Below are 18,566 nucleotides of genomic sequence, written 5' to 3' on the forward strand. Positions count from 1 at the left end.
GGCCCTCTCAGAGCCCCCGCTGGTGCCGAGCCGGCCTCCTTCCTTTCCCTCCTTTCCCTCCTTTCCCTCCTTTCCCTCCTTTCCCTCCTTTCCCTCCTTCCCTCCCTCAGCTTCTGCTGCCTGACCTGCAGTGTCTCCTAGGAGGGGCCTTCAGGGTCTGGAAAGAAACAGCTCTGGATCTTGATTCCTTTCTTGGCTTTGTCCCTTTGGTCTTGCCCTCGGTTTTCGTGTGTTCTTTGTGTCTGAGAGGAAATTTCCCATCCCTTGCTTTCACACTGCCAAGGTGGGGGCATGCAGCTGAAGTGCTGCCTAGGTGGGATAGAAGCTGAGCTGCAGCAGAGATCAGTGAGAGCTTCATTTGAGGGCTCTGCTAATTAAATCCCATCAAGGAATGGCACTGCTCCTGGGAGGGAAGAGTTTCCCAATTAACAGGCCCCAGAGAGGCCAAGGAACTGAATCTGTAGACTCAGTGGAGCAACTCCTCAGGTACCTGTGTATCTTCCTGAGCCAGGGCAAGAACCCCTGAGGGCTGGTGCACTAGGAAACCCTTGCCCAAACTCACACATCTAAATATCCAGGAGAGGAGAAAGGAGAGATCTTGGAGACCCTTAGAAAATAGCATTCCACTGACGAGCCCTGGTTGATGTGCTCACCTTCCCCTAGGCTGAAGCATTGCTGTCATTGTCCTTCTCAGAAAAGGACTTTTGGTGGTTCCTTTGCTGCAGCTTTACCCCAAAGATTAACCTTGTTATGTACAAATTCTTACTGAAGCTCTTGTTTGGTTTATTTTTCTGGTACTGCTGCCTCTGGTACTGCCTGTTCTCCCATCCTTTGTCCAGTTCTTGGAAACGTTTCTCACGAGCTTTAAACTGCAGTAGAGACACATGATTTCTTCCTTCCTCTCCTTTCAAACTATGCGCAGCTAGAGCAACTTTTGTCCCTTTGGCTGTATCCCCAGCTTATTCCTGACACAACAGGAGCGCCCGGATGCTGCATTTTGTCACGGCTGCTGGGAATTTTGTCAGGGATGTCATGTGGCTTGGAGTTTCAGTCCTCCCTGACCTGGAGGCTGCATTGGAAGTCTGCTCCTCAAATCAAAAGAGGAAGTTGTTGATCTGTGTCATTTCTTCCTAGGGTGTAGTGTTTTCCCTGTAAACCTAACTTGCATGGAAGGTGCACCTGTCAGAGGTTTGTCTCATGGATGTCCCTTCCCTGAAGCATGGAATCTCCTGCCTTCCTCCATTCCCTCCCTGCAGGAAATACTAGGTCCAAAGAGAAAGGAATTCATCACATGCTCTTACACTATTCATTATCTTGGTGAAAACATTCAGAATATATGAGTAAAGCCTTGTAAATGATGAGGAATCCTGAAAAGTGAGAAGGAACATGGCATCCTGCCTTTCCAAGGGGAACCTGGGCTGCTGAGAGCTCCTGCCTCAGTGTAAGAACTGTTAGAAGGAATGAGAGTAGAACCTGCTTCCCTTCCCCTGGAAGTTGCTCCCGGGATTACAGGTTCTGGCAGCAAGTTGGCTAATGAATGGTGTGGTAATGCTGCTGGTAGATTTTGGGGTACAAATGCTTCTTCATCTCAACATAGACCTGGCTCAGGAACAAACTGTCTGCATCTTCACACAGCTTTGCTACAGCAGCAAGAGTTCCTTTTACAGCTGAGAGCAGCAGCCTGAACTGAACAGCCCCAGCAGAGCTGCAGAGCCCCTCTGTCCATCCCCAGCCTCTCTTGTATCCCCTTTCTACTGAAATTGAACTCAGTGTGCACACTGCCTGGGTTGGCTTCCCTCTGCTCCTGGCAGGAAATGGATGCTTCAAACAATCTGCATCAGTTTCACAGAGGAGTTTTTGGAACCTCCTGTCCTCCCTTAGCAAGTAAAATGGCTTGGTTTTGTTCTAAAGTAATAGCCTATTTCAAGCTGATTTCTGAAAGAGCGGAGTTTCTCTGTGCTTTTAATTAAACCACTGAGAAACAGAATGGATGGAAACAGTTAAAATTTTTCAGGACTAGTAAGTATTGGGGCAAAGAAGTGAAGCGGTGGTGTTATTCTTTATGAAAACATTCTCTAAATTCAGTGTCTTGGGCAAGAAAGAAGAGCCTTGTCTCCAGTCTCCCGTGCAGCTTCAGATCCTCCCCTGTGCCACAGTCGGCAGGCACTGGTGTGCCTGTGGTATTCCCCTTCCCACAGAGGCCCACAGCAATTCCCTGTCCCCAGGGGATCAGGCTGGAGCAGTGGCTGAACAAGAAAATAACATGCCAAAATATGTCTCTGTTAGGCAGCAGTCACTTGGGTCTTTTCTGAAAAGGCACAGCTGGTGGTGCAGTAATTCAGAGCAATCCCTGTTCTGCATTTGACATGGGAGAAGCTCCTCAGACAACCACCAGAAATAACACTTGCTGAACAGTAGTTACTAGGTGGTTGACATGTTTCCATTTCTAGTTTTGCTTTTAAATGAAGTCAGATTTGTTGAAGGATTTGGTGTCTGGAGCTTTGAAGAACAACATTTTTGTTGAAGGTATGATTACCATTTTCGGTCTGGGCTCATGTGTGTGGAGATAAGGCCATAAAAGCCTTGATGAAAATAATTATAAAATTGGACTGAAATACGTTTTTCCTTGTGTTTTAATGAAAAGAACAATCCTCATCTGTTCTAAACTAGTGATGTTGGAGGTTGTGAGGTAGAAAAAGCTAGAAATTTTTCTAGAAATCTGATTATCTAAAGGGGAGAGGGAGGGGAAGGAAAGGCAACAGAAGTAATCAAGAACACCCTGGGCAACCCCTGCAGGTGACTGGAGATACAGGGAGGGTAAAAATTACTTTGGTGATTTATCTGGGAGAGCACAGTTAAGAGGCAGCGTTACAAACTTTCTTTTTCTCCGTAACATGGGATGTGTTGAGAAGTGGTTTTTAAAAATTGGTAGAAACCCTATTTAAAAAGCACAGTCAGTTGGGTTGATGCAGTGTTTATTCAGATGCTGAACAGCTTACCCTTCCTTGCCCTCATCACCCAGAAGGGAGAGAGCTCCATTGAGCACATTGCCTCTGAAACCACAATTCTCATTCTTCATCCACAGGGTGGTTTTGGTGACTCCTTTTGGTTTTGATGGGACCTTGCTATGGGAATAAGTCATGGTCCAGAGCCCCTTGAGTCGCCTCATCTGTGAGAAAGGACCTTACTGTCATCTTAAGACAGAGAATATTAAGGGAGTAGTTTCACACTGGCAAATATTTTGCTTTTTGAGGTAAATACTGATTTACAGTAGTGCCCCCTCTCCCCTCTCATCCTTGTCCTGTGCCACTGTGAGTCCATCCCTTCACCTGTCAGTGCAGTATTTGCACGGCTTCTCCCTGGGAGGGGCTGGAAGCCCAGCCTAGGCTCCCAGGCAGACAGAAGTGATGGGTTGGGTTTTGCCAAGGTATTTTAAGCGGGGTGAGTTCCTTCACCACAGCCTCAGAGCAGCCACACCTCCGTGTGTGCTGACAGAGCTGAGGGAATGGTGCGTGGGGGGTTTGCCACCAGGAATTTGTCTTGTGAGCCTGTGCCAGGAGGGAAGGGACTGCCGACACAGAACAGCACCTGCCATCAAGAGGCATCCGTGAGGAACCTTCACATGGACAGAGACTAGAGCCACACAGAACACAACAAAAATGTACCGAGAAAGGGACATACTGCCAATGAACAGGTTAAACCTTTTCTTTGGTATCTTTTTCTCTTTTTTTTTTTTTTTTTAATAATGCACAGAAAGGGCTGAAAAAGTAAAACCTCACTGTACTGTCAAGGGGAGAAACGAGGAACTCTCATTGGGATGTTCCTTGTCTCTCCTGTCCCTTGGGAATGGCTGGTGTTTTTCAGGAGAAGAAGAAACTTGCTGTGAAAGGAGGAGAACTCAGGAGGGTGGCAGTGGCTGTGGGCTGCTGCAGTTCTGCTCTCCTGAAGAGCTTATTGCCTGGTTTATTTTTGCAGCCCTTTCTGGCATTACAAAAGTGTGTTATAAATTTTCCAGAGGAAGGGGAGAAAGGAAGAAAAGGGCAAGGGCGCAGATATGCTGGCCTAGGGCTCTGCAGTTCTGTTTGTCCGTGCATACTCTTCCAGCTCTGATTTCCTGTCCATGGCAAGTTGCAGCTCCTGCTTGATGATTTCGATCTGCTTCTCCAGCTCTGTCAGCTCTTGCAGCACCGAGGTCCTCGCAGTGTTGAGAGACTCTGCTTTCACGCTGGTGGTGAAGGAAGGCGGAGTCTGTCTCCTCCCCTGTGGCAGGGGGATGTCCTGGTGCTGATGGATTGTCACCTCATTTTGCCCCTCATCAGTGCAGATGTATTTTTTGCGGTGGCAGTTGCCCAGGTTGGCTGTGTTCCACACCGCATGCTGGCTGTTCCCCACATGGGCCCTGAACAGAGAGAGGAGAGTTAACACCACATCAGAGCCTGTTCTTGTCGGTGTGCACACCTCCACTCTGAGCCGTCCTGCTGGGAAAATATAAGGCTGCTGTTGCATGTTACATAGAAATATTATTCTTTTATCCCTGAAAGTATGTTTTCTTGCAAAGAACAAATCATGAATTTAAATGACCAAATTTTTGTGATTTGACCATAGCAGAGGCTAGAAGAGAACCCTGAACGTAATCTTTCCCAAAACTTTTTTTCAGTAATAAAATTACTCAGCTGCAGCTCAGGAAAATCTGAGTCCTTCAAAGCCTCTGAAAGCTTTTGTGGTTGCAATGTGCAAGTTTATTACAGTGTTAGTCCTTTCCGTGTTCCTAGTCTGTCCTGATTTGGGCATTTGCTCTCACGGAGAAGGAAAGAGACTCCGTAGAGCTGCTGTGGAGAGCTGAAGGGGGAAGCTTTGTCCCTTAGTCTGGAAGTCTCGTTGGGGAGCTGCTTGTGCTCTGGGGGACAGACACCAGTGATGTTTATCCAAGCCTTGCAGGTTCATTGCTGAGCTTCCTGACACACCACAGAGACTTTGGGGTTGTCCTGTTGGGGCACAAATAATTTCCATCTGGGGACTTTTTGAAATACTTCAATTACTCTTTTTTTTTTTTTTTTTTTTTTTTTTTTTTTTTTTGTTTGTTTGTTTGTTTGCTTTCCTCCAGAAAAATTGTCATAATCTAATGCTTCCAGAGAATCTTTTCCTACTTTTTGGGGAACTTCCTTTTGCTGCGCTCCCAGATCAGGCCAATTCCCAGGGTTCCTTCCCAAACTGAGGTGGAGCCCATGGCCTCCACTCTCCAGCTGGAAGAGAAGGAAGCACAGAGGTTGCTGTTGTGGGAGAGGAGCTTCTCTTTCCTGCCTGCTTTCCCTTTGGGACAGGTTGGTGTGTGCTCCTTTGATAAAGGCAGGTTTAAACTCTGAAGCAGTTGTGTTCCAAACTGCTACCTCCTCAAGCTCTTCTGTGGCTATCCTTGGACAAAAGGCCTCTTGGTGGGAACTGCCCATGGGCAGGTTAAGGAAGGAGGTTGATATTTCAGGGTTGTGACTGCTGAAAGCAGTTGCTTTAAGGGGTGGATACTTTTCTCACCTGCCTGCAGTAAAGGAACTTGGAAAGTGAACATTTTGTTCAAGGAGGTGGCGATTGGGGGTGTTTTCCAAGAGATGGGCTGGCAGAGAGAAGAGGCTGGAGGGGAGGTTTCAGGCAGGAGCAGCAGCCCCTGCCTGGATCATGCTCCACAGAGCTCAGGGAATCCCAGCAGGGATGTGTATGTAGAGTTGTTTATTTTTCTGCCGATCAGCTATATTCTCATATTTCAAAATAAAAGATGGGAAGACTCCAAGTCTGGGCAGTTGATTTTAACAAATGCCAGTCCACAGTTAGCACTCCAATTTCACCGAGTTAATAAAACCATTTCAAATTGGGCTACTGGTGCTGAGCAGCTTTTGTAGTTTTGGTTACCTTAAGAAACCCAACAGATTTTCCTCCATGAGGATACCAGCAGTAGCATGACGCCAATTTTTTCCACCTCTTTTCTGTATCTTTGGTGCTTTTAAGAGTTCCTAAGGGGCCCAGCAGGAATGCAAGCACGTCTGATAATGTAAGTGATTTGAGAGCTCTGTCTTGTGCTGGTGCCTCAGATTTTAGCTTTTATGTTTTTCATATTCTGTTCTGCTTTAGTGTGTAAGTCTAGGCTTCATATTAGGGGATTGTAAGCTCTCTTCACAGAACAGGTAGACAAAACAATTCCTTCTCCAGCTGGGGACCAAGGAAAGCCAGTCCAGACCTCAGGCCCAAGAGCACAAACAACGTTGAGTGGACTGAAAAGAGGAAACAAGAAGGATGGGACTTCCTGGGCTAAAGCTGTACTTGGACAATTAGCTCCAATATGCTAATGGACCAAAACCTATAAAAGTATGAGACCCCATGACCTGTGGTCCATTTTTGTGGCCATTTTGGCTTGTGCTGCCCAAAGTGGATCTGTTTGAGGCCTCTTAATAAATACCTGCTTTATTCTTTAGCTCAGTCTAGTCTCTGGTCTAGGTCAGCCTTCACAAGGCATCAGTGCCTTGCCACGTGAGTGTTCATGACAAGCTGGACATCCCACTGGTGGCTCTGCCGAGTTCAATTCATCCCAGTTCATCCCAATTCAGTGGAACCAGCAGCCTTGAGATGCTGAGAAGAGCAAGCACAGTGGGTGGGTGTGCATGCACACAGCTGAGGGATGACTGCTGTGTGGGCAGAAGGTTTTGGACTGCTGTACATCTTCACTCTCCCAAGCTGGAAGAGTATTTGCATGGATCTTTTTCTAAGCCATTGCTGGGGGGCTTACGCACCATCTCCCCCTGTTCCACCCAACAAGGAGGGTGCAGCAGGAGGAAACATTTTGCAGCACTCATGGCCTCTCCTGCTGCTCACAGATCAAAAGCCAGGAGTGGCTGTGTGCAAGGAGGTTCCGTACATGGTGCTCTTTGATAAGATGAAGGAATGAACAGAGGAGATCAATTGCAGGCATTTTTAGACACTTGTGTGTAGAAAGGCAGCTTAGGAGCTTAGAGATGCTTACTCATTTGTATTTGCCGCCTTTAGCAGAGGAATATCAAAGAAACACAACCTACATTGACATCTGTAGGTTTCAGTCAGGCCAAACATCCAGTAGCATTCTGAAAGACCTTCTGTATTCTATACTCTGTGCCTGAATTTCTCTGTAGAAAAGCAGTGCTGCTATTGGTGTCCTTACAAAGTGCAGCAGTGGGGTTGAGTTGCTGAGCACGTGCACGGTTCCATGCAATGCCTTGTGCTCCTGGAAGCTGCACATGCCATGTCTCCTCTGCAGAAGACACAGGCTATGAAAACAAGGCCAAGTTGTTACCTACATTTTTTTCCCTCAGGACTTGTTAGACACAATATTTTTTCAAAGGACTGCATTCGCCCCTCCTCAGCTTTCTTTTTTAAAGAAACCAGCTGAAGGAGTTTCAGGCATGTGAGTGCCTGATCTCTCTTTCCCTCTAAAGGCTCTGCCTCTCAGAGCCCCAGTTAGCTGCCAGTGCTTTGGCACGGGAGTCATTCATTCCCTGAACTTCTTTCCCTAAACACAAGTGGACTTCAACTGCAAAGCCTCTCTTTAGAATGGGATTGCTTTGGTCCGGGGCTCATCAGAGCCTGTGTCCTGAAACAGACCCAGGAAAAGGAGCAGATCCTGCTGCCTTCTGCTCCTGCTGATCTTAGCAGCAGCTCCCCTGGCAGTTCCTTCAGGGACCTTTGCGCAAAGGGCTTCCATCATATCAGTGCTTGTGAGACTTTGTTGCTTCTCAGCGGTCCTGGATTTTGGGGCATCTCAGCACTTGTGGCCATGGCCCTTCCTTCATCCCCAGCCTGCAGCAGTCACAGTCACTGATGCCTCCCCCTTGCTGCAGCTCCTTTGCCAAGGTGCTGCCAAAGGCAGCGGAGCTGGCTCCGGATCCCTGCTGGCTTCTGCTCTCTGGGATGAGCTTCAGGGGGACACTTGGAGTACTTCCTAAAGAGCTGCCCGTGGGAGGGGGGGCAGATTTGTCCTCCGCGGTGCCAGAGACTGAACTACTGAATATCCTTTGTGGTTTAAACATTTTCAGGGAAGACTTTGGCCTACTACAGCAGAACTGTGTTACAAAAGCTGCAGAGATGACCACCACACCCTGAATGGGGCTCTGAGAGGCCCTGCAGGGTTCTCTGATGAAGAGGAGATAAAGTAACAGCTCAGGGGCATTCAGGAAGCACCAGCTGAATGCCTTCAGGGTGAAGATGAGAGCCCCAGGGCTATCAGCTGCCAGGTTCGCACAGACCCTGGCAGCAAAGCCTGGGGGGAGAGAGGCTTGGGGTGTGTGTTGGAAAGCCTCTGGTGAGAGGCAGTGGCCGCCCATCCTCTGCTGGGCAGAGCAGCCCAGCTGTAGGGCCCTTCACTGGGAGAAAGCTCGTCCACAACCGAGGGGGTGATGTGCCCCGTCAAAGGGCCCCGCAAAGGGGTGCCCAGACCCTGCACCAGAGCACTGCAGCATGATGCCACAGACCCCCAGTGCAGCAAGGGACAGTGTCCAACTGGCCCTCTGCAAGGGAGGCACCTGGGCATTCCCACCTGGCCAAAGCATCTGTTAATCCAGGGAATCCCACACTCGTCGGGACGTGTGGCAGTGAGGTGTGGCACCCTCACCACCAAGGAGAGCAGATGGAGGAGAGCAGCGAGACATGGCTGGGGCCCTTGGATGGGTGATAATGCTGTCACACAAAAGCCCTGTCACTGTCTCCCTATCCCCCCACCACCCATGCACACTTCTTTCTCCTCCTTTCTTTTGATTTCTCTTTGCCTCTTTTACTATTCAATAAAATACACCAATTTAGCACAAATCACACAACACCCATCGCAGCTGACAAATAGCATTTCCTGCAGATTGCCACAGCCCCACTGCTGATCCACAAATACGTGAGAACCAATTTCAGCTGAAAAATGTCATTTATTACAAACTGCTACACCTGCACTGACAATACAGAACTATACAAACCTCAATTTAGGTTTAAGCCAGGCATTTATTAAATTATTACTACCACTCTGAGTAAAAATACACAACTACTAACTTCAGTTAACAAAACTAAATTTATTGCCAACCTCTACAACTCACTCTACACAAAGATCAATTAGGCGATTAACAACTTAATTTATTACATATAACTACAAATGTACATACACAAATACAGCCTAGACAGGAATACAAACATATGCATTTCCCCTCTCAATAGCCCTGTACCAAAACCTCATAGAATTATACATACAACAGTTAGAATTATACAACTATACCACTCTATACATGTTGAAATGTAACTAAATACATAGAGATATGCAAACAGATAAAAATACCAATGTAAATATAAAATGAATATTACATATCATAAAGAAAATATATAAACAGATAGATAACACAAGCCTATCTAGAAATACAGACAAATATCACTGTGCCAAGCTAAATATCCATACAAATGCATCAATACAAATATACAGCTATACATATGCATACACATAAAAGTATAAAAATAGACATATATACCTATCAAATACCAATATAACAGTTTAAAGACCCATATGCCTATACCTGCATTAACAGAAATAAACAGCAACACAACTGTATACATAGGAAACAGAACTAAACACAAAGATATAACAACATCCATGTGTACTTGTATATATATACACATACATATATGTAATTACAAACATATCTGTATGTATACATATATACACAGCATACATCACTAAACACCATACATACAGAAATATTCCTATACAAATAGCAAGCCCCATAGGTACATATCCAAATGATAATTCATCTGTATGTGCAATTCTAGACATGTCTACACAGAGCTCCAAGCAGAGGGATCCCAGCTGCCCCATCTTCAAAGCCTCTCCCTCGGTCTCCTCCTCCCATGCAGAGCAGCTCTCCTGGACAGGGACAGCAGATGGGACATCTGGCAAGCAAAGGGAACACTGAGTGAGTACGGGGACGTTTCCCTTGGCAGCAGCTGCACTTCCATCAGGGAAGAGGAAATCTCAGAGCCTCCCCAGGAGGGTTAGAAAGAAAAAGCAGGCGAGCGGGCCAGGCTGTGGTGAGCGCAGCCGCGGCGGGACCGTCCCGCAGCCCCGGCAGCCCGGCACAGGCGGCACAGCTGCCGGGCCCTGCCGGCACAGCTGCCTTGGCCAAGGACAGCCCCTGTGCCGGCCGGGGCAGCTGCGCTGAGCGGCCCCAGCACGGGCAGGGCCCGCTCCTGCCCCGCCGGGCAGTGCCCACGGCCACAGCCCACGCCGCCCTCAGCCCCACCCTGCCTGCCCAGACCTGTGGCCTCACCCGAGCTCTCTCCAGGCTGGCAGCAGCAGGTCCCCGTTCCCTGCTCCTGCTGCTGGCCTTCAGCTTCTCTCTGCTGGCTCCTGTCAGTCTCTGGCTGTCCTTGAGGTCTTCCATGCAGCTGGGGCAAAAGTGGAGGCTCTGCAATTGGTTCCAAGGCCTGGCAGAGCTGCAGTCCTGGAGCCCTCTGTGCTCCCTGCTGGCTCCATCCATCCCTTCAGCCCCGCCATGTTCTCACTCAACCCCCAGCGCCCTTCAGTTTCTTCAGGCCCTCACAGTCCTCTCATCCCCTCAGTCCCTTTCTGACCCATCCCATCCCATCCCATCCCCCTTAGACCTGCCAGCCCCTCAGCCTGTGCCACTTCCCTGTCACCTCAGTGTCACCATCGGCCTCGGCTGCCCCACAGCCCTCAGCCCCAGCAGCAGCTCAGGCTCCCCGTCCCTTCAGCGCCACCACCCCCTCAGCCCCCTCAGCCCCCTCTGGCTCACCGTCCTTCAGCAGCTCCTCAGGGGACAGTGCCTGGGGCCAGCGGCAGCTCCCACCGCTCCAGGGACAGCCGGGGCTGGAAGTGCTGCTCTGGCCGGCCCGGCCGCCAGTTCGGACCCAGCACAGGGAGAGGGGACACAGGGGGCACAGGGGGAAAAGCAAGAGGTGAGAAAGGCAGCCGAGGGGGCAAAGAGGTAAAAATGCAGCCTAGGCCTACACAAACAGCAATCTATCCATCAATCTATAAATCTAAACACTCATATTCCTCTTACTATATATCTATATTCATTTATAAATGAAACTTCATATATATATTTTTTTAAGCTTTACACAAATAAAAATTTAACTCTGAAAATCTATAAGTGTAAATTTATAATAAAATCTATCACTTCTCTAACTGAATACATATCCCCATTTAACTCTACAGATCTATCAATATATGCTTATATAAAAAGAACACTCTAATCTATAAATAGATCTATACCCTTTCATACATAAAACCATAGGAATCTATAAACATATTTACAAACAGAGGAATTCTACCTGCCCGATGGTCACGGGCTCTCCTCTGTCTCCTCCTGCCACGCAGGGCAGCCCTCCTGGAGATGTTGGTCAGATGGCATCTGGGAAGCCAAGGGAACGCTCAGTCAATATTGGCCCTTGTGCACCTTTCCCCTGGACAGCAATTGCCCTTCTACCAGGGACTGTCAAAGATGGCCTGAAAGGCAGACTCTCACTTGGCAATTTGAAGCCTGCCCTTAAAAGAACAGGGACCATTCCAGGTGTTCAAAAGTGTGTTTCAAAACACTGAAGGATCTCAATAAAGTCTCAGCACTCGCAGCGCAAAGGGCACCCACGAGAGCTTGAAACACACACAGAGCCCCAGGAGCCACAAAGAAGCCCAGCCTTGCTCTTTCTCTGTGCTGACAGACAGACCTCAGTCCTCACTGAAATGCCTGAAGCTGAGGGCTGCTGGGAGCTGAGTCATGAACCAGCTCCATTACCAGGGCCATCTACCAACTGCCCCCTGCAGCGAGCAGCAGCTGCTCCAACTCGACCATCGGCTCTGGCAGGAAGGGCTGCGACGGACAGAGCTCCCTACGAGGCCTGCAGGCTGCACCAGCTTGGCTAAGGAATGGATCCAAAGCGCTCCCTCTCTCCTCTTAGGTCTCCCTAATCAGGGCTCATTCCAGCTTTCCCTTCTGATACTGGACTGACTGTGATGTTTCACTTGGCTGGCCTCTGATGTTCTGCTCCTTGTTTTTCTGGTGGGTCAGCACCAATACCAGCAGACTGGTACTACACTGAGTCAGTGATCTGGACTTCTAGCCTGACTTTTTGCTCTTTTTTTCCCCTGTTCCTTCAAGAGTTGCTCAGCCTGGCCTCCCCTGTCAGCCTGCAGCAAATTTATCCACCGATTTCAGCACAAGGCTGGGACACCCAACAGGGTGACACAACTCCCCCAAGGTCAGCTTTATTCCCTGCTCTCTTGCCACGGCACAGGACTCAGTGCCAGAGCCTCTGGAGAAGCGTGGAGGGCAGGGCTAAGGCAGCTTGTGCCAGTGCAGGATTTGAACTCAAAGCAGCAGGAAGCACCAAGCCTGCTCAGAGCAGCCATCTCACACCTCTCTAAACCAGTGAGGGCTCTGTCCTTACCAGGCTCCTCGGGCTCCTGGGAACCGTTCCTGCAGCTCTCGGTGCCAGATGCAGCTTCCTCTGCTGCAGCTCTGTCCACAGGCTCCCCTCCTGAGGAATCGGGGGCAACACTGACATTGTCCTGAGCAGAAAAACAGAAAGAAAGGAACCCAAAGATCACTCACTATTTTCCTGGAAACACATCAGGGATACGATAACTCTCCTTCTCCACTCCCAAAGGACATGGAGCACGGAGGAGGGAACACTGCACACACGGTTCACATGAGCAGCCTTTTAAACTCAGGATTCAGGTGGCCAAGGTGAAACTGAAGCTCTTACAAAATGACCTTTGAGACAAAACATGAGCACAGCAAACCAGGAGACACCAAGTGAGGGGACGTGCCCTCAAGCTCTGACCCTGGCTCAGGCCAGAGCTGGGAGAAATCAGCCAGCAGAAAGCCATGGGCTCTCCCTGCTGCCAGCAAGGACAGAGCTCGCTGCCAGCCCTGCCCAGGGCTCGGTGCTGCAAACCCCCACACAAAGCACACACTTCTGCCTGGGAGTATCACCACCCCCAGCCAAGCGCTCACACAACCCAGCACAAGGTGGTGCTTTTTGGAGCCCTCTGCTGCTGCCCCATGGGTATGATCCAGGCAAACATTTATGCACCGTGTTCGAAAAGTTTTCCAAACAGTTGGAGACAACAAAAATATCAAAATTCTGGAAGCTCTCAATTCCTATCATCTCAGTCTAATCCTGAAAGAAAATCTAAGTTACGTGTCTTTGGAAAAATAGGTATAATTATATTCTATGAAGAAGACATTTGAAGAAGAATTTAATAGACTCTATTCAGAGCTTGATTTTTCTTACTGGTTATTTGTGCTGGAATTGCCTAGCTAGAAACAGCCAGAATTGCTCTAATAGACTGATTTCTTCCAAGGGAGTAAGAGGACAGGAAAATACAGGTCAGTCAGCTTTGCCTCCATCCCCTGACAGGGGATGGAGTAACTAATCCTGGAAACCATGCCAGACAAATGGAGAAGTTGATTGGGAGTAATGGTTAACCTACCCAATGCCCGTGACAGGACAGCCAGACTGATGGATATGGGTGGAGCAATGGATGATGTCTACCCCAGCTTCACCCAAGCCTTTGAGACAGCCTCCTACAGCAGCCTTAAACACAAACTGCCAAAATGCCCAGTGAGGAAGGCTAGAAAATGGATGAGGGCTGTCATCAGTGGCACAAAGTAGAGCTGGAGGCAAGTCCCGGGTGCTCTGACCCCCAGGGGCTGATGCTGGGGCAGATACTCTTTAATGTCTTCATTCATGGCCCGCCTGGAGGAGCAGTTTACCCTCAGCAAGTCTGCAGAGAACACAAAAGTGGCAGGAGCAGCTGACAGCCCAAATGCTCCTGCCATCCAGAGGCACTTCGCCAGGCTAAAGAATTGGCCTGAGGGGAATCTGATGGAGTTGAAGGAAGGGAAATGAGAAGTCTTGGACCTAGGCAGGAATAACCCCGGGAATCAAGAGGGGCTGGAAAGCGGACGTTTTATCTTCCTTGCCTTGGTGCTTTGGGGTTGCATTGCAAAGCAAAGGCAGCAGGGTGACTGCAGCCGGAGAAAGAGAGGGTTTGCGGAGCCGAGCCCGGCCGGCCCCGGAGCCGCCCCACCCGCGCTGTGCCCGCAGCCCCGGCTCTGCCGCGCTCGTCCCCGCCAAGTCCGGCCCGCGCCGGGGCCGCGGTGGGCGCGCGGGGGCCCGAGCGCAGCGCCCCCCTCAGGCCGCGCGCCGCCGGCGCAGCCGCGGCCGTTGCGCTGCGGGCGTTGCGGCCACAGTCGGCGATCGACGCCATGGCGGAGCTGCCGCTGCCCGCCGGGCTCCGCGCCAGCACCTTCCCCGCCAAGCTCTGGCGCCTGGCCAACAGTCCCCGCGTCCGCTCCGTGCGCTGGGACAGCCGCGCCACGGGGCTGCTCATCGACCGCTCCCTCTTGGAGCGAGAGCTGCTCAGCTCGGGCGACGCCCAGAGGGGCGGTGGCGATGGGCGGGCCCCGCTGCCGCACACCTTCCGGGCCACGCAGTTCCGCAGCTTCGTTCGGCAGCTCTACCGCTACGGCTTCCTCAAGGTGCCGGGCTGGCTCGGCTCGGCTGCGCCGGGCGATGCCGGGGCCTGGCTCCACTACAGCAACCCCTGCTTTCGCCGCGACCGCCCCAACCTCCTGCTGCGCATCAAGCGCCGCAGCGCGGCCAACAGGCAGCGGCCGGCGGCGGGGCGGGATGGCCACCGGCGCCCGCCCTGCGGCTCCCAGCAGCTGCCCGGGGCGCGGCCGCTGCCGGACGGGCGGCACGGGCGCGGTCGCTTCAGGCCGCTGCCCAGGGAGCGGCCGCCGCTGCCGGCCGGGCGCCCGCCCAGCGGCTTCCTGCTGCTGCACAGGGAGCGGACGCTGCCGGACGGGCGGGAGCTGCGCAGCCCCCGGCCCGGCCGCCTGCAGCAGCCCGCCGGGGAGCGGCCGCTGCTCGCCCGGCGCCCGCCCTGCAGCTTCCACCTGCTGCACAGGGACCGCCCGGGGCCGGCGCAGCGGGAGGGGCCGAGCCGCTTCCAGGAGCTCTACGGGGAGCGGCCGCCGCCCGCCGAGCGGGAGGTGCTCGGCATCCCGCCCTGCCATTTCCTCGGGCTCCACGGGGAGCGGCCACTGCCGCTCAGCCGGCAGGGGCCCCGCAGCCACTTGCAGGAGCTCTACGGGGAGCAGCTGCCTCCGGCCGAGCGCGGCGTACTCGGCATCCAGCCCTGCAGCTTCCGGCAGCTCCCCAGGGAGCAGCAGCCCCCAGCCTACGACCCACGAGGTAGGAAAAGACTTGTAGCCTCGCTTTTGCAAAAGGTTAGGAAAAGTGACCCTTTGAAGTAGTTTTCCATAAGGCTTTCTCATTGTCGGCCAGAAGTTGTCAAGCCTATCGGGAAGGGGCACCTAGGAGGCCAAAAAGATTCTCTGCCTGGTTTTCCTGGCTGCTTCCCGTGATGTTTGATCCAAGGCAGCACTCGAGCTCTGTGTCCCCCAGCCACATTGTGGAGCCTGACCAACGCGTTTGGATTCTTGCAGCCACCCCGGGCACTTCAGGGCCCAGCGCTCCAGCTGGCAGTGCGGCTTGTGCAGCATCGACGGCCTGCAGCTCAGCACAGAACGCACCTGGGCAGGAGAGATGGTCGCCAGCAGATCTAGGCCTTGCTGTGGAGAAGACAATTCGGGAGATCAGGATGTCCCTGTCTGAAAGATCTCCCTCTGCTCAGGTAATTGCATTGGATGGGGAAAAAGGGGCTGGACTGAGAGCTTTCAAACGTGGTTACATGGCGGAGAAGCAAAGGCTTCTTTAATTGAACTTATTTCATCATGATTTACTTATTTAATTCTTCTTGCTAAAGAAAGATTTTTGAGAAAGGGAATGAAGAAGAAATGAAAAAGAGGTTTTTCTTGCTGGGAAAGAAGAGAAGAGTGTTTGGAGAATTGCCACTGAAGGCCAAGTGTCCCGTGTAGGGAGGGGCATGCCAGAGGTGCCTCTGTTCCAGCAGCAGGTGTGGGCTGTGCCTCTTTTGGGTGGGAAGGCCAAGGCCGGGCAAGGGCAGGACTGCAGCTGTAGCTGCTGCTGCTGCTGTGTGAGCCCTGCCGTGCGTGTATGTGCTCCCAGAGCCGTGGCTGGGGCTGGGCTGGAGCTGCAGCTCTCTGTCCTTTTGCAGAATATTATACGTGTTGGCCAAACAATGTCTCTCTTTCTGTTCATGTGCTGACCAATTGCCTGCAGTACATTTGTGATTATGAAGCAGTACAAACTCAAGGTGGGGAGACGGATTTTTTGGATTTACCAATGCCTTCTTTCAAGTGGCATGACTTTTGTCTTCTGTAAAGTCAGACTTAGCAGTTTTCAGAAGCATTTTATTCCGTAATAAAAGAAAACGTTGCAGGTTCAGAACCATCTTTAGGATCTTTAGGGGTCCTGTTGGCCAGACTGTCACAGAAGAGATGAATATTCTGGAACTGGTCATAGTGAGAATATCCTTGTGTCCAAAGGTAATTTGCAGGTGTTTCATTGTGGACAATTACTTCCTCGGTGGAATAGAAACACTACTTGGTTGTCTGGCTGTTCCTGCCTTTGGGTTGTTATTTTTTCCTGCTGTCCCAATGTCCAGATTTTTGCCCCTGATCACAAATGCGATCCTGGGAATGCCCTGGGTGCATAAATGTTTGCCTGGATCATACCCATGGGGCAGCAGCAGAGGGCTCCAAAAAGCACCACCTTGTGCTGGGTTGTGTGAGCGCTTGGCTGGGGGTGGTGATACTCCCAGGCAGAAGTGTGTGCTTTGTGTGGGGGTTTGCAGCACCGAGCCCTGGGCAGGGCTGGCAGCGAGCTCTGTCCTTGCTGGCAGCAGGGAGAGCCCATGGCTTTCTGCTGGCTGATTTCTCCCAGCTCTGGCCTGAGCCAGGGTCAGAGCTTGAGGGCACGTCCCCTCACTTGGTGTCTCCTGGTTTGCTGTGCTCATGTTTTGTCTCAAAGGTCATTTTGTAAGAGCTTCAGTTTCACCTTGGCCACCTGAATCCTGAGTTTAAAAGGCTGCTCATGTGAACCGTGTGTGCAGTGTTCCCTCCTCCGTGCTCCATGTCCTTTGGGAGTGGAGAAGGAGAGTTATCGTATCCCTGATGTGTTTCCAGGAAAATAGTGAGTGATCTTTGGGTTCCTTTCTTTCTGTTTTTCTGCTCAGGACAATGTCAGTGTTGCCCCCGATTCCTCAGGAGGGGAGCCTGTGGACAGAGCTGCAGCAGAGGAAGCTGCATCTGGCACCGAGAGCTGCAGGAACGGTTCCCAGGAGCCCGAGGAGCCTGGTAAGGACAGAGCCCTCACTGGTTTAGAGAGGTGTGAGATGGCTGCTCTGAGCAGGCTTGGTGCTTCCTGCTGCTTTGAGTTCAAATCCTGCACTGGCACAAGCTGCCTTAGCCCTGCCCTCCACGCTTCTCCAGAGGCTCTGGCACTGAGTCCTGTGCCGTGGCAAGAGAGCAGGGAATAAAGCTGACCTTGGGGGAGTTGTGTCACCCTGTTGGGTGTCCCAGCCTTGTGCTGAAATCGGTGGATAAATTTGCTGCAGGCTGACAGGGGAGGCCAGGCTGAGCAACTCTTGAAGGAACAGGGGAAAAAAAGAGCAAAAAGTCAGGCTAGAAGTCCAGATCACTGACTCAGTGTAGTACCAGTCTGCTGGTATTGGTGCTGACCCACCAGAAAAACAAGGAGCAGAACATCAGAGGCCAGCCAAGTGAAACATCACAGTCAGTCCAGTATCAGAAGGGAAAGCTGGAATGAGCCCTGATTAGGGAGACCTAAGAGGAGAGAGGGAGCGCTTTGGATCCATTCCTTAGCCAAGCTGGTGCAGCCTGCAGGCCTCGTAGGGAGCTCTGTCCGTCGCAGCCCTTCCTGCCAGAGCCGATGGTCGAGTTGGAGCAGCTGCTGCTCGCTGCAGGGGGCAGTTGGTAGATGGCCCTGGTAATGGAGCTGGTTCATGACTCAGCTCCCAGCAGCCCTCAGCTTCAGGCATTTCAGTGAGGACTGAGGTCTGTCTGTCAGCACAGAGAAAGAGCAAGGCTGGGCTTCTTTGTGGCTCCTGGGGCTGTGTGTGATTCAGGCTCTCGTGGGTGCCCTTTGCACTGCGAGTTCTGAGACTTTATTGAGATCCTTCAATGTTTTGAAACACACATTTGAATACTTGGAATGGTCCATGTTCTTTTAAGGGCAGGCTTCAAATTGCCAAGTGAGAGTCTGCCTTTCAGGCCATCTTTGGCAGTCTCTGATAGAAGGAGAATTGCTGTCCAAGGGAAAGGTGCACAAGGGCCAATATTGACTGAGCGTTCCCTTGGCTTCCCAGATGCCATCTGACCAACATCTCCAGGAGGGCTGCCCTGCGTGGCAGGAGGAGACAGAGGAGAGCCCGTGACCATCGGGCAGGTAGAATTCCTCTGTTTGTAAATATGTTTATAGATTCCTATGGTTTTATGTATGAAAGGGTATAGATCTATTTATAGATTAGAGTGTTCTTTTTATATAAGCATATATTGATAGATCTGTAGAGTAAAATAAGGATATGTATTCAGTTAGACAAATGATAG

The 18,566-nt window shown here is 51.1% G+C and overlaps 1 long non-coding RNA gene across 1 annotated transcript; it reads right to left on the reverse strand.

Moving 5' to 3' along the window:
- Nucleotides 1-9,346: 9,346 nt before the first annotated feature.
- On the reverse strand, nt 9,347-10,422 carry LOC132322340 (uncharacterized). Its single transcript, XR_009485100.1, has 2 exons — nt 10,311-10,422; nt 9,347-9,933 (listed from the first exon to the last, which is right to left on the reverse strand). It is a non-coding gene; the product is annotated as an uncharacterized LOC132322340 (long non-coding RNA).
- Between the last annotated feature and the right edge of the window lie 8,144 nt (nt 10,423-18,566).

This window comes from Haemorhous mexicanus, chromosome Z, assembly GCF_027477595.1.
Source record: "Haemorhous mexicanus isolate bHaeMex1 chromosome Z, bHaeMex1.pri, whole genome shotgun sequence".
In the NCBI taxonomy this organism is placed as follows: domain Eukaryota; kingdom Metazoa; phylum Chordata; class Aves; order Passeriformes; family Fringillidae; genus Haemorhous; species Haemorhous mexicanus.